At 39.7% G+C, this 22823-nt stretch overlaps 2 long non-coding RNA genes across 3 annotated transcripts; one reads left to right on the top strand and one right to left on the bottom strand.

Annotated features, from left to right (window-relative positions):
* Window positions 1-1206: 1206 nt before the first annotated feature.
* On the bottom strand, window positions 1207-14154 carry LOC103690819 (uncharacterized). Of its 2 annotated transcripts, XR_005498311.2 has the most exons (4): window positions 13073-14154; window positions 10289-10360; window positions 4977-5120; window positions 1207-3139 (listed from the first exon to the last, which is right to left on the bottom strand). It is a non-coding gene; the product is annotated as an uncharacterized LOC103690819 (long non-coding RNA). The 2 variants fall into 2 exon arrangements; XR_010061573.1 differs by lacking the exon at window positions 4977-5120.
* Window positions 12566-21542, top strand: LOC120099247 (uncharacterized). The gene is made up of 3 exons (XR_005498312.2): window positions 12566-12700; window positions 16588-16941; window positions 18956-21542. It is a non-coding gene; the product is annotated as an uncharacterized LOC120099247 (long non-coding RNA).
* The last annotated feature ends 1281 nt before the right edge of the window (window positions 21543-22823 follow it).

The following is a 22823-nucleotide window of genomic DNA, read 5'->3' as shown; positions in this document are numbered from 1 at the left end:
ACCTTCCATTTTGTATGCTAATTAAAAGTAAAATGAAAAAGATCTCAGGCTAGTAAATAAAATTACCTGACAGTGCCTGTAGTCTTCTACACACAACATTCAGCATTTGTTTTTCCAGATGTCCTGTCTCTCTGTTGCTGAATAGCAGCACGAAGGTAGGACTTTGCCTAACATAGACTTTCAAAGATCCACCAGGTTTCCAGATTCTATGAGCCTTGATTTATGACACAGGAAAACCTCAAACATCTCTGGTCTAAACACAGATCAAAATCTGCTGGTTCATGATAGACAACCAAGGCCCTGGGTTTTAAGCAAAGATGCATTTTAAGTAAAGTATTTTTACAGAGAACCTAACTCTACCAACATTATATAGTTTCATTCTCCTACCCAGTATGTCAGTTGGTGTTCTCTCAAGGAATAGGATGGTGGGTTTTATTGGAGTGGCTGTGGTCTGAAGTAGTCCAATAATAGCTGTTTCCCAAGAGACTGGTCAAAAACCAGTAGCTGTTCAGTCTATGAGACTGGGTGTCTCAGCTGTCCCAATCTGGTGCTCAAGTACTGGGCATTCCTAGAGAGCTATTGGTCTTTGGTATATGCTGAAATCCCAAAGAAGTAGATTCTAAATCAGAGGAATGCTCCAGAATGCTCCAGAATAGATGAACTTGTCAGTGGGAGTGAGGGCACCAAGGCAAAAAAAAAAAAAAAAAACAAAACAAAACAAAACAAAAAAACCCAAAAGCTTCCTCCTTCATTGTTTTTTTTACCTAAGCTGACACCAAACGGTGTGGGCCAGATTTCAGGTGGGTTTTCCCACCTCAAAATAATTTACTCAAGAAAATATATTCCCTTAGAGACACACCCCTCTGCCTGGGTTTTAGTTGATTGCAGAGCTAGACAAGTTGACAGCTAAGATCAGCCATAAAACTCAGATGGTGGAGGAAAGAACCCAGAAGCCATAAGAGGGGCTGGAGCTGGTCTGGCTTCCGGTTTGCAGACTAAAAAGAAAAACACTAGCGGGACTGTTTTCTGCTAGTGTTTTCCCTTTTAGTCTTCAAATTAGAAGCCAGATCAGCTCCAGCCCCTCTTAAGGCTTCTGAGTTCCTCTGTTCTCTTTGCCAGTCCTTTAGAAGGGCCTCAAAGATGCAAGCAACTTCATGGCTTCTCATAAATTCTAGGGAAATAAACAGACACACCTGATAATCAATTGCCTTAAGTGTATTTATTTAGGGATACTCGGAAATAACATCAAAATGCCACGATAGCCAATCAACATTTAGTCCTTAAGATCAAAGGACACGGAGTAAGTAACAGTGTTCTTTTTTAAATGATTCCCATGTTTATTCCAAATGAGACAGAAATTGCTAATGCGACATTCTCACAGAATTCACATAGTGAGTTTCAAACAGATGGTCCAGTTGATACTATAGGGATGAATGTCAGAAAGGGCATTGAAAATATGCCAGTTTATGTCCAAGCAACCAAAGGCTATGGTGAGACCATGGCAAATTGCTTCCTTTTTCCAGTCTCAAAGATGCTGAAAATGCTAACCCTTTTCACTAATACTAGTTGTCTTACCCTGGAGCCTAGGAAACAACCTTGCAGGAGAAAGAGGGAAGTGTTGACTAAAACTTCATGAAGGTGGCCATGCTGTTCTGAACAGAGCTGAGGCCAAAGAGTTCAGAGTGAAAAACTAAGGAAGATTGAAATTATTTAAGTAGAGACAAATAATGTATCAATGTTTGTTGTTGCTCATGAAATAAGTATGAAAAAAAAAAGCCAAACTAATTAAAAACGGAGGACTTTTGTTACTAAGTGGCCGTGAGAAATATAATTGTTGTTAATCTGGGCAATAAGAGTGATTATCTTTATTCAAGAATGGTGCAGATTCAGTTTTGGATCATGGCCACAGGCTGATTTACAACAGGGAACATTCTAGCAGAACAAAGATACTTAACGTAGTATTTTCTCTCCCTCTTTTAGAAATGAACTTACTGATATGATTTTTTTATGTTGATAGAGGTACTGGAGACGGTTGGGCCAGTTTGGAGTACACACATGGGCAGCATGTACTAGAGAGCTAACCATCATCATCATCATCATCATCATCATCATCATCATCATCAACAACAACAACAACAACAACAACAACAATAACAACAATAGAAACAAAACAAAAACAAAAAACAAAAAAAAACCACTGGTTGGAGAGGTAGCCAGTGCTCTTGCAGAGGCCTCTAGAGCTGTTTTACTTGAATGAGGGTATCTTACAAGGAAGGCAGGCAGTTAGAGTGATTAGTGTTGCCTTCTCTCAACAACCCTGCCCTAAAGTGTATTAAAGCTATGCTTTTTTATATATCATAGTGGCTCTAGACCTCAAATTTGTGAACGTCCTCCCTATCTATGTGGGAATCCCTCATGTTTCCATTTTCCTCAATTCCAAGGACCACCCGATTCCATTTTATTCCCAGTATTAAATTCCAGGTTTTGATGAATGTACTAAATAAAACCAGGGATAACTGTGGTTTTTGTTTCTGTTTAAATGGACCCAGTTCACCTAAAGAGACAGTAACAATACAATGAATATGTATTAAAGAAGGTTTAGTACATTGACTCACACACTACAGTCTGGGTAACATGGGACATCTGCACCCTGGAGAAGCTGAAAACTGTAGCCACGTGGCCTACCTAGTTCTGAAGGTCTGGAGGGTTCGTGGAGTCCAGCGGGCTTTCAGTCAGCTTGGAAAGCCAAGAGAGCTGGGTTGATGGCAAGGAAGCATGGCAGCTTCAGCAGCAAGGAGAAAGACACACTCACCAGCAAGAAGAGAAGGCAGGTAGCTAAGCAGTCCTGCTTTTTTCCTCAGACCTCTTTCCATTTTGGTTCCTTCAAGGAGCTTGCCCGCTCTGGGGGAGGATCGTCCATCTCAATCAGTCCTTCCAGGAAATGCTCTCACAATCCTGCCCAGAGGTGCGTCTTTCAGTTAATTCCATTCCCATGAGAGTTTACAAGGTCAACTATCTCACAGAATATTCATCATTTTGGTGCTGGGTGAAAGGTAGCGAATGAGCAGTAGAGAACACCAGGGCTGGGAGTGTAGGTGAGTAGTAGCTTGTACACATGCCCTGGGTTCTGTTCCCAGCCCTGCAAAAAAAATAACAAAAAGATAGTAAACTTGTCTGTGCAATGCTTTTCAACAAAACTCCCATTCCTTAGTTCCTCTTCATCTTGGAAAAACAATTGAGTACTATATTTGCATTAACTTGGCCAAAGGAAAGCATCTCCTAAAAGACACAAACAAAGAAGGAAAGATGTAAAAGCTTGTGTAAGGACCTGCCATTTAAATGCTAGTGCCAAAGCACACTCTAGCTTAGGATGATCCCCTGAGTGTCAAGATGGGTGTAGCTTGTTTACATGAAAAGGAATCCTGAGGCAATTGAGATGGTTTTGTGGCTCAAGGCCTTTGAAGTCCCTTGCTCTGAGTTGGATTCCTGGAACTCACATAAAAGTAGAAGGAAAGACGTGACCCTGCCAGACTGTCCTCTGGCCTGCACACTTGTTTCCATAATACTAACGTAATTAAAAAAGAAAGCATGACAATTTTCCTTATCAGTATCGTTACTACAGCTGTCACCTCATAACATATTATTTCAACCTCTAGACACTCACATTCTAAAGCATTAAAACGAGATAGACTTTCCTAAGCTGTTACACAGTCAACCGGCTCTACATCACACAATACGGTAATGCTAGAAATTCACAAGAAGTAAAGCATCATAAAAGATTGTTTACTGTCACAAGATGTGATGAATGACAAGTAAGAGAATTATTAATGAGTACATTATGTTCACTTCAGCAAAAAAAAAGCTTCATAGTTTAAATTGCCTTCTTCCTTTCATCTCAGAGGGAAAACAAATTTAATATATTCAGGTAAATATCTGTGTGCTATAGATGATAAACTTAGGCTAAAGGGATTGTGTGCGGGAAAAGTTTATACATGCAATTTTAAAGTTATTTTGTAGATTATTTCTAAATAGAGAGACTAAAAATAGAAGGAGAATAAGAATTTAACAAGGTAGGATTAGATTTACCTACCAGCCCCCATCACCACAAGCAAGGAAAAGTGAAATTGGATTCCAGACATCTTAAAAAAAAAAATATGTCATGTTCAGGAATGTTTTAAACTATTAACTCACTGTTTAAAACAATTTCCTATAGTGAATCTCTCATATTGAGCTCCAAACTTTATTTAAAATAGATACAAGAGAAGATAGTGTTATTATAAAAGTCAAGGTGATTTATGTCTAAACTTATAAAGGAAACAGAGAACAGAGGTCTGCGCCTGCTTTACCGTGCACCATCTGTGACCTAGTATCTGCCGACGAGCCTGTTCTGGGTTCTCTATTGTGTGTGTTGGAAGATGGAATTTAAAAAAGGCCTTAGGACCAGGACCTGGCAGTACAAGCTTAGAACCATCAATACTTCAGATGCTGATGCAGGAGAATTTCAAATTGAAAGCCAGCCTGAGCAATGTAGTGAGAATTTGTCTGAAAAATAAAAGGTAAACCTTGAAAATGCTTGAAACAATAAAAATGCAGGATAACATGAGGAAGGGCTTTCCTTACATACAGGAATCCCTGGATTTACTCCCCAACAGAGGGATGGGGACTGGGGGAAGGTTCTTTAGTCAAAGGACCATTTTTTTTCCTTTAGGCACATTCTTATTTCATAAACGTACGTGAAAGATGACTTGAGAACATTTTAATACTTATTGGGGAAATTACTTACAATATTATAATTCAATAATTCTCACTTGAATCAGTTGATTTAATGAAATATGTGTGTATGTGTGTGTAACTAGTAATTTCTTTGCATTCAGTTATTCAGATCGAATTCTTGAATGCTTAAGATCATTTATGATTGATCCCTCTTGTTTCTTCATCTTCCTAGTTAATCCTTCAGTGAGTTATGGAAGCTCTACCTTTGGGAAATTTCCCACATATGTCCACTCTCATAGCTGCTTCTGCCAACGTCATAGTCCAGTTGATTCTCTCCCAACTGGCAGAGTCTCCTAACGACTTTTCCCTTTCTCTTCCTGTAATCTTGGTTTGTCCTTCAGAGCAACCTAAGAGAAATTTAAAACCAAGTATAACTATGTCATTCTTCTGCTCCCAACCCCACAACTGTCCCCAGGTTTTTGCGATGTTTGGAAAATGGCCTCTTCTCAAACAAAGAAATTCTTTTTTTTTTTTATTAACTTGAGTATTTCTTATATACATTTCGAGTACTATTCCCTTTTCCGGTTTCCGGGCAAACATCCCCCTCCCCCCTCCCCTTCCTGATGGGTGTTCCCCTCCCAACCCTCCCCCCATTGCTGCCCTCCCCACAACAATCTAGTTCACTGGGGGTTCAGTCTTAGCAGGACCCAGGGCTTCCCCTTCCACTGGTGCTCTTACTAGGATATTCATTGCTACCTATGAGGTCAGAGTCCAGGGTCAGTCCATGTATAGTCTTTAGGTAGTGGCTTAGTCGCTGGGAGCTCTGGTTGCTTGGCATTGTTGTACATATGGGGTCTCGAGCCCCTTCAAGCTCTTCCAGTTCTTTCTCTGATTCCTTCAACGGGGGTCCTATTCTCAGTTTAGTGGTTTGCTGCTGGCATTCGCATCTGTATTTGCTGTATTCTGGCTGTGTCTCTCAGGAGCGATCTACATCCACCTCCTGTCAGCCTGCATTTCTTTGCTTCATCCATCTTGTCTAATTGGATGGCTGTATATGTATGGGCCACATGTGGGGCAGGCTCTGAATGGGTGTTCCTTCTGTCTCTGTTTTAATCTTTGCCTCCCTATTCCCTGCCAAGGGTATTCTTGTTCCCCTTTTAAAGAAGGAGTGAAGCATTCACATTTTGATCATCCGTCTTGAGTTTCATGTGTTCTAGGCATCTAGGGTAATTCAAGCATTTGGGCTAATAGCCACTTATCATGAGTGCATACCATGTATGTCTTTCTGTGATTGGGTTAGCTCACTCAGGATGATATTTTCCAGTTCCAACCATTTGCCTATGAATTTCATAAAGTCATTGTTTTTGATAGCTGAGTAATATTCCATTGTGTAGATGTACCACATTTTCTGTATCCATTCCTCTGTTGAAGGGCAGGCATCTGGGTTCTTTCCAGCTTCTGGCTATTATAAATAAGGCTGCGATGAACATAGTGGAGCACGTGTCTTTTTTATATGTTGGAGCATCTTTTGGGTATATGCCCAAGAGAGGTATAGCTGGATCCTCAGGCAGTTCAATGTCCAATTTTCTGAGGAACCTCCAGACTGATTTCCAGAATGGTTGTACCAGTTTGCAATCCCACCAACAATGGAGGAGTGTTCCTCTTTCTCTGCATCATCGCCAGCATCTGCTGTCACCTGAGTTTTTGATCTTAGCCATTCTCACTGGTGTGAGGTGAAATCTCAGGGTTGTTTTGATTTGCATTTCCCTTATGACTAAAGATGTTGAACATTTCTTTAGGTGTTTCTCAGCCATTTGGCATTCCTCAGCTGTGAATTCTTTGTTTAGCTCTGCACCCCATTTTTTTTGGTTCTTTTTTTCGGAGCTGGGGACCGAACCCAGGGCCTTGCACTTCCTAGGTAAGCGCTCTACCACTGAGCTAAATCCCCAGCCCCTGGCTCTGCACCCCATTTTTAATAGGGTTATTTGTCTCCCTGCGGTCTAACTTCTTGAGTTCTTTGTATATTTTGGATATAAGGCCTCTATCTGTTGTAGGATTGGTAAAGATCTTTTCCCAATCTGTTGGTTGCCGTTTTGTCCTAACCACAGTGTCCTTTGCCTTACAGAAGCTTTGCAGTTTTATGAGATCCCATTTGTCGATTCTTGATCTTAGAGCATAAGCCATTGGTGTTTTGTTCAGGAAATTTTTTCCAGTGCCCATGTGTTCGAGATGCTTCACTAGTTTTTCTTCTATTAGTTTGAGTGTATCTGGTTTGATGTGGAGGTCCTTGATCCACTTGAACCTAAGCTTTGTACAGGGTGATAAGCATGGATCGATCTGCATTCTTCTACATGTTGACCTCCAGTTGAACCAGCACTATTTGCTGAAAATGCTGTCTTTTTTCCATTTGATGGTTTTGGCTCCTTTGTCAAAAATCAAGTGCCCATAGGTGTGTGGGTTCATTTCTGGGTCTTCAATTCTATTCCATTGGTCTATCTGTCTGTCTCTGTACCAGTACCACGCAGTTTTTATCACTATTGTTCTGTAATACTGCTTGAGTTCAGGGATAGTGATTCCCCCTGAAGTCCTTTTATTGTTGAGCATAGTTTTAGCTATCCTGGGTTTTTTGTTATTCCAGATGAATTTGCAAATTGTTCTGTCTAGCTCTTTGAAGAATTGGATTGGTATTTTGATGGGGATTGCATTGAATCTGTAGATTGCTTTTGGTAAAATGGCCATTTTTACTATATTAATCCTGCCAATCCATGAGCATGGGAGATCTTTCCATCTTCTGAGGTCTTCTTCAATTTCTTTCCTCAGTGTCTTGAAGTTCTTATTGTACAGATCTTTTACTTGCTTGGTTAAAGTCACACCGAGGTACTTTATATTATTTGGGTCTATTATGAAGGGTGTCGTTTCCCTAATTTCTTTGTCGACTTGTTTCTCTTTTGTGTAGAGGAAGGCTACTGATTTATTTGAGTTAATTTTGTACCCAGCCACTTTGCTGAAGTTGTTTATCAGCTTTAGTAGTTCTCTGGTGGAACTTTTGGGATCACTTAAATATACTATCATATCATCTGCAAATAGTGATATTTTGACTTCTTCTTTTCCGATCTGTATCCCCTTGACCTCCTTTTGTTGTCTGATTGCTCTGGCTAGAACTTCAAGAACTATATTGAATAAGTAGGGAGAGAGTGGGCAGCCTTGTCTAGTCCCTGATTTTAGTGGGATTGCTTCAAGTTTCTCTCCATTTAGTTTAATGTTAGCAACTGGTTTGGTGTATATGGCTTTTACTATGTTTAGGTATGGGCCTTGAATTCCAATTCTTTCCAGGACTTTTATCATGAAGGGGTGTTGGATTTTGTCAAATGCTTTCTCAGCATCTAATGAAATGATCATGTGGTTTTGTTATTTCAGTTTGTTTATATAATGGATCACGTTGATGGTTTTCAGTATATTATACCATCCCTGCATGCCTGGGATGAAGCCTACTTGATCATGGTGGATGATAAACAAAGAAATTCTTAAAGTACAATGCCAAGGGCCCTGATACGAAAAGGGTGGGCTCTGCAGGGACAAATGCAACAGACACACGCAGCTAAGATTGTACATGATGGAAGGAAGAAGAGCCGAGGTCATGGAATTTTCTGACATCTTGGGAGGGGATACCTAACTGAGCCAGGAGTAATTCCTTATATGAAAAAGAAAGCAGATACACTTACAAGTAAGCTGGTGATGGCTCTCTCCAAACTGATAGGACATGATTTAAAAAGTATGTTTAAAGGGAAAGATGAAGAATTTCATTTTGACCTCTTGTATTATGCACTGGTGCAATGTTGGGCCAAGCTACAGTTAAGAATGAAGTGAAAAGGTTTTTGAAGCTTTTTATGCTGTAGTCCAATGGGTCATCCATCTTTTCATCATTAGGCCTTGGCACAATACTTTGGCACCACAATGCCTTGCCACATAGTATTGATTTAATTTCTTTCACTTAGTTACATTAAGTGTATGCATGCATGCATGGATGTCATTTTACTTAATGTTCTTGGTATAATGGTCACTAATTCCAGCTTATCAATGCTATCAATTTTCTTTCTTCTTCTTTTATAGGCTTCTAATATTGCGAGTTCTTTTACCCAAGCTTCTATACATTCTGTTTTAAATCATTCCATTTTTAATTATATGCATGTGTATGTCTGTGTATGGGTTGATGTGTGTGAGGATAGTGCCTACAGATGCCAGAAAGGACATCAGATCCCCCTGGAGTTTCAGTTATAGGCAGTTTTAAGGCACCCAACATTGGTGTCAGAAACTGAACCAGGTTCTCTGCAAGATGACAAGATGCTTTTAACCACTTAGTTATCTTTCCAGTCTCCCAAGTGTCCATCTTATCTCCATGTCAATAAAGGCCCTCCTTGCAGAAACTCTGATTCAGAAATCAATATTTTTGCTATTGTTGTTTTGTTTTGTTTGAGACAGGATCTCATTATGCAGCCCTGGCTGGCCTGGAACTTACTACGTAGACCAGCCTTATTTCAAACGTACCTGCCTCTACTTCCTGAGTGCTGGGATTAAAGACCACACCCAGACCTTTTTTATAAAAATCTTCATTCTCTCTTCTCAGATTCTATCATGTGCTGCAACAATATGACTCTAAAATAAGGAGCCATCAACATTTTGCTGTAAAGAGTCATAAGGTTTCTGTCAAACCTTCTTAGCTCTATCATTGAACAAAATCAGTAACAGGTAGGATATAAACAAATGGGCATGGCAAGGTTCTAATAAAACTTTATTTATAGAAACAGGTAGCAAAATAATTTGGCCCTCAGGCCACAATTTGCCACTATAGGGTGACATAACTACTAATACCTACGCGCGTAAGCGTGTGTGTGTGTGTGTGTGTGTGTGTGCAAATACTATACATATCTATACAAATTTTCAAACTGCTCTTTGGAGACTTTGAAGAAGAAAAATATCTAGATCATACTCTTATAAGACTGAAAGAAAACCGACAAACTCAAACACAGCCATTTCTCTTTTATATTTAACAATATGGAATTCAAAGCACACCCTGTGAGAAAAGATCAGAGGATCATTTCTGACCTTCCTCACTGCCAATGTTCTCTGATGTTATTGACAAGTGTTCTCTTTTCAAAAGGCTACAGCCTAAATAATTACCTTCATCTTCATTTTCACAGGAGTGAGGAAGTTAATACCTAATTAAAATACCAACCCAATTAAAGATAAACATCTCAAGTCAGTATCCAAATCATTGGATGAAAATAATTACTAATGTCCCAGATTTGAATGTTTTTTAGAAGTTTCAAAGAAACCCAAATCGAATATTTGTGATGCTGCCCACCAACCAAAGTCACAGAACTCACTCCCGAGCACTAAAACCGGAATTTAATGTTCTGGTCAGGAACCACTGCGACTTGGTATTGATTTTCCGTGCTCAATTTCTCTCCCAACTCCTGGTCTTTCACTTGAAGATAATTTCATTACTATCGAGAAGCTTGGGCTGCATGGAATGAACAGCAGGAAGCCGAGTTCAGTAATGGACTCAGCCTCTTACCTCCAGTTGCTAGTTTAGCCAGCTTGGTTTCTTCGGTAGGCACCTGATGCTTCCCCTGCCTCGGAACAAGACCTATTCAAAGGGACATGGGAGTTGGAAGAATTCAAATATGAATCTTTCTGTCAAGCTATTAACTGAATATCCATGGGCAAATTGATGACATTCCCAACCTTGCTTGCCAATGTTTGCATGGCTTTCTCTCACTGAAGAGCTTGACTTGAGATCTGAGGCTTTTCTCAGATACTGTTAGAAGCTACGTGGTTCAAGGACAGTCCAGCTTCGTAGAGGGATTTCATGAAGGATAAGGATGCTTGAGCAAATATGCTCCTGATAACATTGCTTCTATAAGAAGGTCGAAATGGACTTGGCTATTGTTGGGGAAATTCCAGAAGGAGAGTACATTTTGTGAAAGCAGGAGCCAATATATCAAAAAGAAAACTCTGCATTGCCCATGTCCTTCTTCATCTTCAATGTGACCTTAATTTTTAGTAATGGTTGATTTGAATTTCTGGGTTATTACATAACTCACATTCAAGTGAGAAATGAAGAAAAACTGAAAAGAGTATTTTTTTTTTAATTTTCTTATTGAAACAGGTTGCTCCTGGAGCCTTCGATTTGTGATTTAGTCAAGTTTGGCCTTGAATTTTTGATGCCCCTGCCTACTTCTACCTATTGTTGGGCAAACACAACTTAAGCCAGGTGGAAAATATAATAAGTTTAATTTATAAAATGACCCCCCAAGGCCAGATAGATGGCTCAGTGGGTAAATACACTTGCCACCAAGCCAGATAACCTGAGTTCAGTGCTCAGGGCCCTATTGTCCTCTACAAATGTTATGACACACACAGTCCCCCATCCCCTCAGACCCACAAATAAGGAAATAAACAAAAATGTATTTCTGAATAGATTTCCAAAGCAGAGAGTGAGCAGTACATTGACTCTCACAAACCACTTGGTGTGACTGCTATTGCAACTTTTTTGAGGAGTATGTAGATGATGTACACCACAAGCGTGGGCCAGTGGTCAGGGCATTTGCTCATTGTAAGTGCTCAGTCCACTTTAGTTAAACTGAGCTGAGAAAATTAAGGTAACACAAAAAATGGGCAATGGGGGAAAAGTGTTTGTTTACTTGTTTTACATCAATGGTTCTCAAAGAGAGAGAATTACAATATGTCAATGACCATTAAGGACATCAGATGACAAATGGTGGCATTTATCAAGTGTTTTTCACAACTTGCAAAGTATATACTTATACTTGATGTTTAATGAATAGAGAACCAGGGTGCTGCTGAATACTCAAGAGTGCACAGGACAGTTAGTGTCCCTAAAGAATTACTTGACCCCAAAATCTATTGACTTCTTCTGAAAAAGAGTAGAATTTGGTCCCAAATTCTGCTACCTATACCAGAGGGATCACAATTGCCAGTAATTTCAGCTTCCACACATCCATTCCTTCTTCTGTTCTCCACTGGCATTGCACAGACATGCGCATACACACACACACACACACACACACAGAGAGATGCACACACATGCACACACACACACACACACACACACACACACACATATATATATATATAAAATAAAAAAAAGAAGTGAGGTGTCTCCTTCCTTTTCTCCTTTACCGTTGTGCACTCTATATAGAGATATTATACTATATATCTATGTGGAAGCTTGGTATTGATGATTGGCATTAGTCATAGAAGCTCATAGAAGTTCATCAGCACCTTCAACCACAGCTCCCTCTTTGTTCAAATTTAAATAAAGCAATCCAGTGAGATGCTACAGAGTATGCCATATTCAATTACATCCTGCATTCTGTGGTATTTATTTGCAAAAACCAATCCTCCCAAGCCACTGGAGTCATTCAAAAAAACATACCAAGGTGACCACATTAAAGGAAGTGGAATTTTAATGAAAGTCTTGACACCCACAAAGTACTAATGAGACGGCAGGGTTGGTCTCTTCATCAAGAATCTTAAGTGTGGGGGTTGGGGATTTATCTCAGTGGTAGAGCGCTTGCCTAGGAAGCGCAAGGCCCTGGGTTCGGTCCCCAGCTCCGAAAAAAAGAACCCCCCCCCCCAAAAAAGAATCTTAAGTGTGCCCAGAATATTAACATTCTTTATCCTGAGGCAAATAAATCACTCACAGTGACAGTGATAGTCCACTAATGCCTGATTCAGATGCTATGTCACAGAGTGAATCAGCAAGGCTATTAATAAGCACCATAAGAGTATGCAGCCGAGATGGTATCGGTTTTCAGTGTGTCCTGGTTTTGTGAAGGGAGTTTTCCTCTCGCTCAGAAGCCTCTGCCGTGTGCTGCACTACAACCACGTTTTCTGCCTCTTGCTGAGCCAAGTTCATTAGCCTCAGTGGGTGAGGAGCTTCAGAATAAGATAGAAGCCACAGGTGAGTAATGCATATGGGAGGTGCTAACTCCCCATGCACTCCCTATAGTCTAACCATCTTTCTAAAACACACACAGTAAAGCAGAATATATGTACTTCTATGTCCTATGTATATTAACAGACAACCATGAATAGTGGCTTACAATGGCATATTCATTATTCCGCATTTTCTTTTTTTTTTTTTTATGGTTGGTCAGTTTTCTTTTCTTTTCTTTTTTCTTTTATTAACTTGAGTATTTCTTATATACATTTCGAGTGTTATTCCCTTTCCCGGTTTCCGGGCAAACATCCCCCTAATCCCTCCCCCTCCCCTTCTTTATGGGTGTTCCCCTCACCATCCTCCCCCCATTGCCGCCCTTCCCCCAACAATCACCTTCACTGGGGGTTCATTCTTAGCAGGACCCAGGGCTTCCCCTTCCACTGGTGCTCAGCAATCAAGGTAGTAACCATGGTCTAGTCTTGAGGACGTCTTCCAAAGTTACTCAGCTTGTTGGCAGAGTCCAGTTCTTTGAGGTTGGGAAATTCCAACCTACATGCAATCAGCTTAGCGGTCACTCTTGTTTGCTTCTTCATCATACTTCAAATGACCTCATTAGAGCAGGATTCACGGGAACTTCCGTGGAACCCTGCGTCTCCAGACAAGACTACAGCACTGATTGAAAAGGAGAATAAATATGCTGACCGTGAGACTCCACTTTCTACCCAATGGGATAACAACTGAGCACAGCAAACTGAAACTGGCGACGAAAAAACATTTGACCCCGGTCTTAAAGTTGCCTTTGAGTTAAGTCTGTTAAAAGACTAAGATTTAACATGGGAATACTGGTTTAAAAACAGTCCCTGAAACAAGACTTGGGGAAAGTTATTATTTATAACCATAATGCATAATGTTTATAGAATGTAGTTTTTTTAAGGGTCATGATACCATTTGTAGACCAGTAGTAATTACATAGTACCTAGATCATGAAAGAAAACATAAACAGTGGACTTGGTACTGCATATGCCAAGCTACATCTGGACATTTTTGTGGCAGTTCTGGCCTTGACACTTGAAGCTAAACATGGCTTGCACTAAACTTTGAGATGAAATCATATGAAAAATGTTTGAAGGAACTATGGATATTTATAAAAGAAACTAAAGAGAAACCAGGGATGAAGCTATGTAAGAGTTGTGAAAGCAGTTTTAAGAAAACATAGTTCATCTCAGTGTAAAACATAGCTCTAATATTTATGGTCATTCATAAAGGAAATGACTTGTGGGAACAAGAACTCATTTTAAAAATTAATTCCATCCATGGAAACTCTTGATTCCTTTCCCAGCTCTCATTCTTCTGTCATTTCTCCTTTTTATCTTTACCCAACTTCATTCCCCATGGGGATCATGGGTAGGTTTCCTCCTACATGTCTTAGTTTGGTTTCTGCTGCTGTGCTAAAACACTGACAAAAAGAAACTTGGGGAGACAGTGAACTAGAGTGGTGGGGGGAGGGCGGCAATGGGGGGAGGGTGGGGAGGGGAACACCCATAAGGAAGGGGAGGGGAGAGGGGGATGTTTGCCCGGAAACCGGGAAAGGGAATAAACTCGAAATGTATATAAGAAATACTCAAGTTAATAAAAAAAAGAAACTTGGGGAGAAAAGGGTTTATTTCACTTACACTTACAGGTATCAGTTAATCTCCAAAGAAACTCAGGGCAGCAACTCAAGGCAGGAACCTGGAACTGAGTACTGAAGCAGAGATCGTAGAGAAATGCTGTTGACTGGCTTGCTCAACTTGCTTCTTTATACCACCCAGGACCCAGGAGAAACCATCCACATCAATAATTAATTAACCAAGAAAATTCCCTACATAACTTGCCTATGTCCTAATCTCATAGACACATTTTCTCAGTTGAGGCTCCTTCTTCCCAGATGAGCCTAGCTAGTGTCAGTTGGAAAAAACTAAGCAGCACATAACACACGCACACACACACACACACACACACACACACACACACACACACACACACACACACACACAAGCATGCACCTAGGATACCTCCCCAACTTTTCTGATTTAGGTTCATTGTATCTGAGATGGATGCCAGGAGGTACTCATTGTCCCCATCTGCATCTTTACCAGTCTTTGCTAAGTTATCAATCTACAAGTCCCAAGAATATATTTCCTCCCAGGTTTACTAATTGTTTTCTCCATTCTTATTTATGCTGACTTGACTTAAGGCTTTAACTTCTGTGTGGATTAATGCTTTCCCCCAAATTCTCTATGTATTTATTATGTACTTATTACATTCTTCGACATTTCCCCCTACAAATCAGCATCAGTTTGCATTCATCTCCTCCACTGATGTATTATATTTTTGATCTGTCTACTGGTACACATTAGCTTCCTGCCACTATAACAAACATCAGGGTAACTAACTTATCATTTCTTAAAAGTTTATTTGGGCTCACCATTATGAAGGTTTCATGATAAACTTGTCCTGTTACCTTGGGCTAGGGAGCAAAGAGAGAATTGAGGAGAGTGGGGTCCCTCAATCTCCGTTGAGGGCATAACTCCAATGAAGTAATGTTATCCCACTAAGCCTACCCCTCTTAAAACATTAACCATCTTCCCTAACAGCAAACTGGGGACCAAGCCTAACACATACATAAGCCTATGGGAAACATTCCAGAAGCAAATTTTTATGGCCCTTAACTTAGCAGTCAAGGTCCTGTGTGAATGGGCCTCTCTTTGCTTTTCCAGCTTTATCTCTTTCAAAGAACTTTCTACATTATGACTCTAGATGTCTTGTATCACTACTGGACCTCTTTGCAGCAATTAGTAACTCTACTTCCCCCCAAATTTATTAATTCTCCCCAAATTCATGGTTACATGTCACCTAGATAGAATTTGGAAGCTTGGTTCCCTAAATGGTAACAAGGAAGGTCGTCTATGTAATCATTTAGGTGGTAGGAGATATGAGCATGAAATGCGCATTTCACCATCTCTCAGATATGGGAATGGTTCGAGAAGTCAGCCCACACTACTAAGGCAGCAGTGCCAAGTGAAGGAGAAATCAGCATGGTATCTTTAAGCTACTATATTTGAGGTCGTATTGTTATAGCAGCTTAACTTTACACTGGGTATGGTTTAGAATATGCCTTTTGAAAATATATGAACAGAAGACTTTATTTAGGTGACAATTATTATGGGATTAAAAAATATGGTATATATTTTATAATATTTACTATGGTACATACATACATACATACATACATACATACATACATACATACATTCTGAGATGTGTCAGTGGATAAAGGCTTTAGCCTGATTGTTTGGGTTTGATCTCTGGGGTGTACACAGCAGAAGGAGAGAACCAACTACCAAAAATCATCCTTGCAAGTATGTGTGTGTGTGTGTGTGTGTGTGTGTGTGTGTGTGTATGTGTAAACTGTAATTTTAAAATACTTGATAAAATAAAGCCAGCTAGCACTCTATATCCACAACTTCTGCATTCTTAGAGTCAACTAATCCAAGATGATACTTTTCATAGTGCTGAAAGGTGCTGTAAGGCTGGTGATGTAGAAATGGCAGCAGTGTTCTTACCCAATGCTAGATTCTTCATACTACAATAGCAATCTGTCAGGCAAGATGTTCTCAATGGTGTGATAGTGGCAAGATTGTTTATGAACACAGCAAAATGCTATCTGGATTGCACTTGAGACCTAGTCCATAGGATGCAATTCGTGTCTGGTACCATGAACATGGTCAGAAGCTCATAGTTGTGGAGATCTTAAGCCTACAATTGTGCTAAATGGTCATCTTGCCAAACTATCTTAAAACTATTTATAGTCAATCCATAAATCAATATTGCTCTCAACCTTTGTCAAAGAAACTTTTTTTTTGCAGTGGGCAGTAATTAATGCAGAGACTCACAACTGGCTCCTGAGGATACGTGACCATTGAGTGCTCAGCTGCAGAGGGTACACATATATCAATTCCCCACCTCAAGGCTCAGGGAGAGCATGGGAAGAATGGAGGAGCTGGAGGAGGAGTGCTGAGAAATGCTATTCTTTGGATATGACACGGCTATTGCACACATGGACTCACAATAGCTGTGGTTCCCTGCACACCCCCTGTAGAAGATCAAGCCTGTTACAAATTCCAAACTGGAAGGAAGAGGGGACACTGATGCCACGACCTGAACTCCAACACTATTGGCAGTTGGGAGCTGCTGGGTGAATGAAAGTCACCTTTCTTTAGGTTGGTCACTAGAAAGTAGCCCATATAATAACTCCACAACAAAGCACAAATGAACAGCACTAATTGAACTGAGTCTGTTACCACAGAGACAGATAGATAGGCAGATGGACAGACAGACAGAGACAGAGAGGTAGTGAGCTCAGAAAAAGTTTGAGGAAGGGAACGAGTGGTGAATATACCAATATACATTGTGCATACTTATATATGTATATACATGATATGCATATATGCATAAATGTATATATATGCATGGGAAACTTTCAACAAATACATTTATAAGTACCCCCAAAAAGAATTGCTTCTATCTGGAGTAATCTAGTTTTCTTGTCATTATCTTCTAAACAATATAATACAACAATTATTTACATAGCCTCTTACATTATGGTAGGTATTATAAGTCATCTCTGGATGATTTAAAGGATACAAGAGGTTGTGCATAGGTTATATGCAAATGCAACACAATTTTATGTAGGGGACTTGAGCATACATAAATTTTTATATCTGTGGGGGATTGTAGAGCTAATACCTTGAGGACATCAAGAGATAAATTTACTTGGAAAGTTTCTTTCTTTCTTTTTAATTGAGTCTGGTACTAAAATTGAAATACATCCAAGAAAAAAATTTAAGTGGAAAAAGGCAGCCCAATGATAGTCAACCTGTATAAATTGCTATTTCCAATTATCACTTCCATGTCTAATAAGGAACATGTGTGGGAAATGTATAAAGTATTACAACCCATGTATAAAAAGATATCCCAATTAAAAGATTGGCAAAAGATTTCAATAGATGCTTCTCCAAAGGGGATATTAAAATGGCTGAAAAGCATATGAAAACAAGGTCAATATCATTAGCCATTAGGGAAATGCAAATTCAAATTACAATGAAATTCCACTTTATACCTACTAGGATGGCAATAATAATAATAATAATAATAATAATAATAATAATAATAATAATAATGTGTTGGAACCCTGAAACAATGCTTGTGGGAATGTAAAGATGCTGCTTCAGTGGGAAACACTCTAGCAGTTACTCAGGACATTAAATAGAGTCAACATATGATCAAACTGTTCCACTGTTAGCCCTCTATGATCTATCTGGCTGGCTGACTGGCTATCAATCAGTCATCTAGCTGTCTGTGTTTGAACGTGTGTGCAGAATACAGGCAGGGGTTGTTAAAGTTAAAATACACAGCCAAAGATCATTACAGTGTTACCCATAGCAACATATTCTAGCACATTCGTTCTCAACCTTCTAATGAGGTGACCCTTTACTACAGTTTCTCATGTTGTGGTAACCCCAACTACACACCTCTTTTGGTTGCCACTGCATAACTGCAATTTTGCTACTGTTATGAATGATAATGTAAATATCTGTGTTTTCCCATGATCTTTGGTGACCCATGTAAAAGGGCCTTTTGACTCCTGAAGGGGGCATAAGCAGCAAGTTGAGAATCACTGTTCTGGCAGCAAAGTAGAAACAACTCAATTGTCCACTATGTAATAAGAGGATAAGCAAAAATTTGTTGCATGGAGCAAAACTCTGTTTGTATGATTGGATATTATTCTGCCATAAACAGAAGTGAAGTCCTGAGACATATTACAACTGACTGAATGTGAAAACATTGCACAAATTCCAAAAGGAGTGAGACACAAATCCCACAGATTGTTGGATCTCATTTATATGGAACGTCCTAAATCCACAAATCCAGAAACATAGAAAGTAGATTAGTGGTTGCCTTGGGCAAAGGGGACCAAAAAGAACAGAGATTCACCACTAATGGGCTCAGGGTTTCTTCAGAGGGTGACGAAAATGTCCTACAAGTGGATTGTCGGAGTGATTGCGTTGGCTTGTTCACTTTTAAACAGATAAAATGCATACATGTGAATTATATCTCAAGAAACCCATTAAAACAATTGCTATGCTTATTCCTTGGAGCAATCCAGACATAGAAAAGTGAAATTATTGATCTTTAAAAAATTAATTTCTGCTTTTCTGTTATTCTAAACTTAAGGCATACTCCATTGTTCATTAACCCCATCAGCTTTACAAAAAGCGAAAACCAAAAGTCAAGAGCGAGTTTCTCTGCCAAAGTACAACTTTAACGAAATGCCTCGGGAGAAGGAGGATCACTGGGGCACGCTTGATGCAAGACGATGTTTTATTAAAACAACAACTTCTCATTTTAAACACAAGTTCTGGACTCGGGTTCATTTCCCAACACTCACATGGTGCTGGATCACAACCGTCTGTAAGAAAAGGGAGAAGAGGAGAGAGGCGAGAGGCAGGGAGTAGAGAGACAGAGAGAGGAGCGGGGAGAGGGAGAGAGAAGGGAATTTAAGAGCAAGAGCAGGGAAGAAGAGGATCCTAGTGCTAGGGGATCTGATGCCCTCTTCTGGCTTTCCTGGGTACTGCATGCATGTGGTGCTTAGATACTTGTGCAGGACACTAATAGATATAAAATATAAATAAATAAAACATCAAAGCAAATTTGAATGTACACTATCTTCTACCTCTATAAATCATCTACCTATTTAGCAATTTTTATTTTTGAAATAGGAATGTTTGGGTTGTTCCTAACTGGGTATGCATCACTGATAACATGATTGTGTCAAGGTTACCTTAGATTGTAGACAAGAGTGTACTGTAGACTCTCTATTTCTGGAGAGTCTATTTGAAAAGAACCATTTTCCCCAACGTTCTATCAAAAGAGCCCGCTTCAAGAAGGCAGTAAGGTTGAACAGGGTTCTACATCAATCACCCAAATCCATAACTGATAACACTCTGGGTCTCTTCGTGTACTTGGAACCAAGACTTGCTCTTTAATGAAATCATTTCAATCTTAGAGAAAATTTGCAAATATAGTTGAAAAATTTACACATGCCTGATACCCATATCTATATCCACTGATGGCTAATCAGCTGCCACTTGTGTTACCCTGGGTCTATCGGTACACAATCCCACACAGTCACTTCCACAGGGACAGCTTTATGGCTTGACCTGATCATGGTGACAAGCGAATGAATAAAGGACAGACAGACAGACAGACAGACAGACACACCCACACACACCCACACACACACACACACACACACACACACACACACACACGGGGCGGGGAAGCTGGGGTTAGGTGGGCTGCTATGTGGTCTGGTGGAGATGCGCCAGGAGCAGCCAGGAAACTCAACATGTTTATTTCATATATGTGAACGAAGGAGTTGTATGCAACTGAAGGAGAGGATGGTTAAGTCTGGATAGGGGGCTGTCTGTAGGAGAGCAATCTGATAGGAACATAAAAGAGTAAAAGGGTTTTCATTTCCTGAACCCAGGGAAGGCTTCGCCATTGCTTTGTGTCTGAAGCACTGGGTCCTTGACATGGTCACGCTCAAGTCAAAAGAAAACACACTCATTCAGGATTCATTCACTACTCACCCTCGAACAGAGAATACGTGTGGGTTTTTTTTCTGAACTATTTTCAGCCAACAGGCATATTTGCCCTTTGGTTTGTATTTCCTGTGTTTCTCAGGACAACCTATATTTCCCCAGCATATAATCTCACAGGAGCATAGTACAATTACTGAAAGTGGGAATTTTAGCAAGTATATAGTAACCAGTTTACAGTCCATATTCCATTATTGACTGTTTTGGCAATGTACATTAGAGTATTTTTTCTAGTATAAGATTCTGCCCAGGGTTACACTGTATTGAGTTGTCATGCATATTTACACTACAATGGTTTGGAACAGTTCCTAAGCCTGCTTTGTGTATCTGTCTGTCTTTTGTCAATATTTTTATTTCATTATTTTCCATGTATGTGAGTCATTTATTTTAAAAAGTGTCACTTCATACAAATTTAGCTTATGTTTCTTCATGATCTGATTCAAATAACTCCTATCTGGCCAGAACACTACAGAGGGGATCTTGTGTCTTACTCAAGGTTTCAAAGCTATAAGCATACGATAGTCATTTAATAGTATCGGTGATGTTAATTTGGTCATTTGATTAAAATCTTTTCCCCTCATTGTCCGAATTTTCCTTTTGTGATAATAAATGATAGATGAATAGATACTTCACAAGTATCCTATTCCTCATTAAGCTCCCTTTATCTACAATTAGAATACATTTTGTAACCAAAGGTGTCAAAACTTTGCTATTAGCATATAAAAGTGGGCACACAGATGGAGGCCACTGCAGAAGACTATAGCCAATCAAAATGAAGATTATGCAGGCCCATCCTACCCTGTCCCAGTAGATACAGCCACAAAACACTTGTGCACCTAAGGATCAAGGAACATACCAGAAGAGGAGACAGAAAGATTGTAAGAGCTGGAATGTCAAAGAGTTTGCTCTAAGATTGTGTCCCCTAGCAATATCAGAGGCTACATCCATAAAGTTTCAACAACATGACTGGCCAAATGTGAGCTGGCCAAGGATGACAGCAGTGAACATGACAAACTGGATGGAGGAAAACCCAACCTTACACAAACAACTACAGGGGAACTGAGGAAAGCTCGGAATGGGAGAGGTGGGTTTTCCGCAATGGAAAACACACCGATTCGTTCTTTAGTGCCAAAGGATCAGCCCTGAAAACAAACATATATACAGGCAGCGTTATACAGACTGAGCAGGTTGTATTTAGAATATAACACACATGCATTCAATAACAGTTGATGGGGAAAAGAAGCCATAAATATGAAGGAAAGCATGGTGAGGTATATAGGAGGGTTTGAGGGGAGGAGAGGGAAGAAAAATGTTGTAATTAAATTACAATCTCAAAAAACCACCCACGGTGCATCACTGATACATTGTCGTGTCAAGGTATCTTATAGAACCAAAGGACAGAGGCTAGCCTATGAAGAACATTTGGTACAAAATGTAGTCATTATATGTGTCCAGAATAATAATGAAAGGCTCTCAGCAGCTCTGAGAGATGCGCTTAGATTGTGTATTTCAAATATGATATATCCACCCCATGAATTCTGTGCAACAGATTTCCACTTGGAATACCTCCAAGGAAGGTTAAAAAAAAGAGAATATATGAGACTATGCACAGGATAATCCCATTTATGTTTTTATGAAACTATATTTGTACTTTTACATATTAATGTATGTAAATTTGGAGAAGCTAGCCTAGAAGAATACACAACAAACTGTTCCCAGAAATCACCTCCTGGGAGGGAAATGAAATATTGGAGAGGGGATGGTGCTGGGTGTATGGGGAATAAGACGTCCGTGCTTCAGTTTAGACACTTCTGTTTTTGGACTAGGAACGCATTTATGTTTTACCAAGGCATATACACTTTAAAGATATATATTTGCTGAAAACACATTGGTATTATTTTCAAGATTTCCCTTTTTGACAGCTTGTTTATACTCATGTGAACAAAACGCCTTGCACATGAATGAAATCCCCTGTGCCTTCACCTCAATCATCATGCATTATATATGTGCTATGTGCACTAACATATTTATGTGTGTTACATACATCAGTGTGTATTGTGCTCTTCTAAGATTAGAAATGCTGAGGGCATTTGTGCCATTCCTCAATATTCCTCACTTTCACAATTGACATTTGCTGTGATTTGAATATGAAGTATCTCTCCCAAAAGGTTCATGTGTTAAAGACTTAGTTCTCATTTGGCAGGTGTCATGGATAGGATTACTACTGTTGTGACGAAGCACTATAAGCAAATCAGCTTGAGATGGAGGGTTTATTTGGCTTAACATATCCTGAATCACACACAGTACACTGAGGGATGCCAAGGTGGGAACTCAAATCCTTCTTCCTGTAAGTGTTCTGGGTTATGTTATCACGGCAGTCAAAAGTGAAAACACAGTAGTGACTAAACCTGTAGAGGTCTGAATTAATTATATAAAACTTG

Source organism: Rattus norvegicus, chromosome X, assembly GCF_036323735.1.
Source record: "Rattus norvegicus strain BN/NHsdMcwi chromosome X, GRCr8, whole genome shotgun sequence".
NCBI classification, from domain to species: domain Eukaryota; kingdom Metazoa; phylum Chordata; class Mammalia; order Rodentia; family Muridae; genus Rattus; species Rattus norvegicus.
Note: the sequence above shows the minus strand (reverse complement) of the source record. Positions and strands in the feature narration are given on the sequence as shown.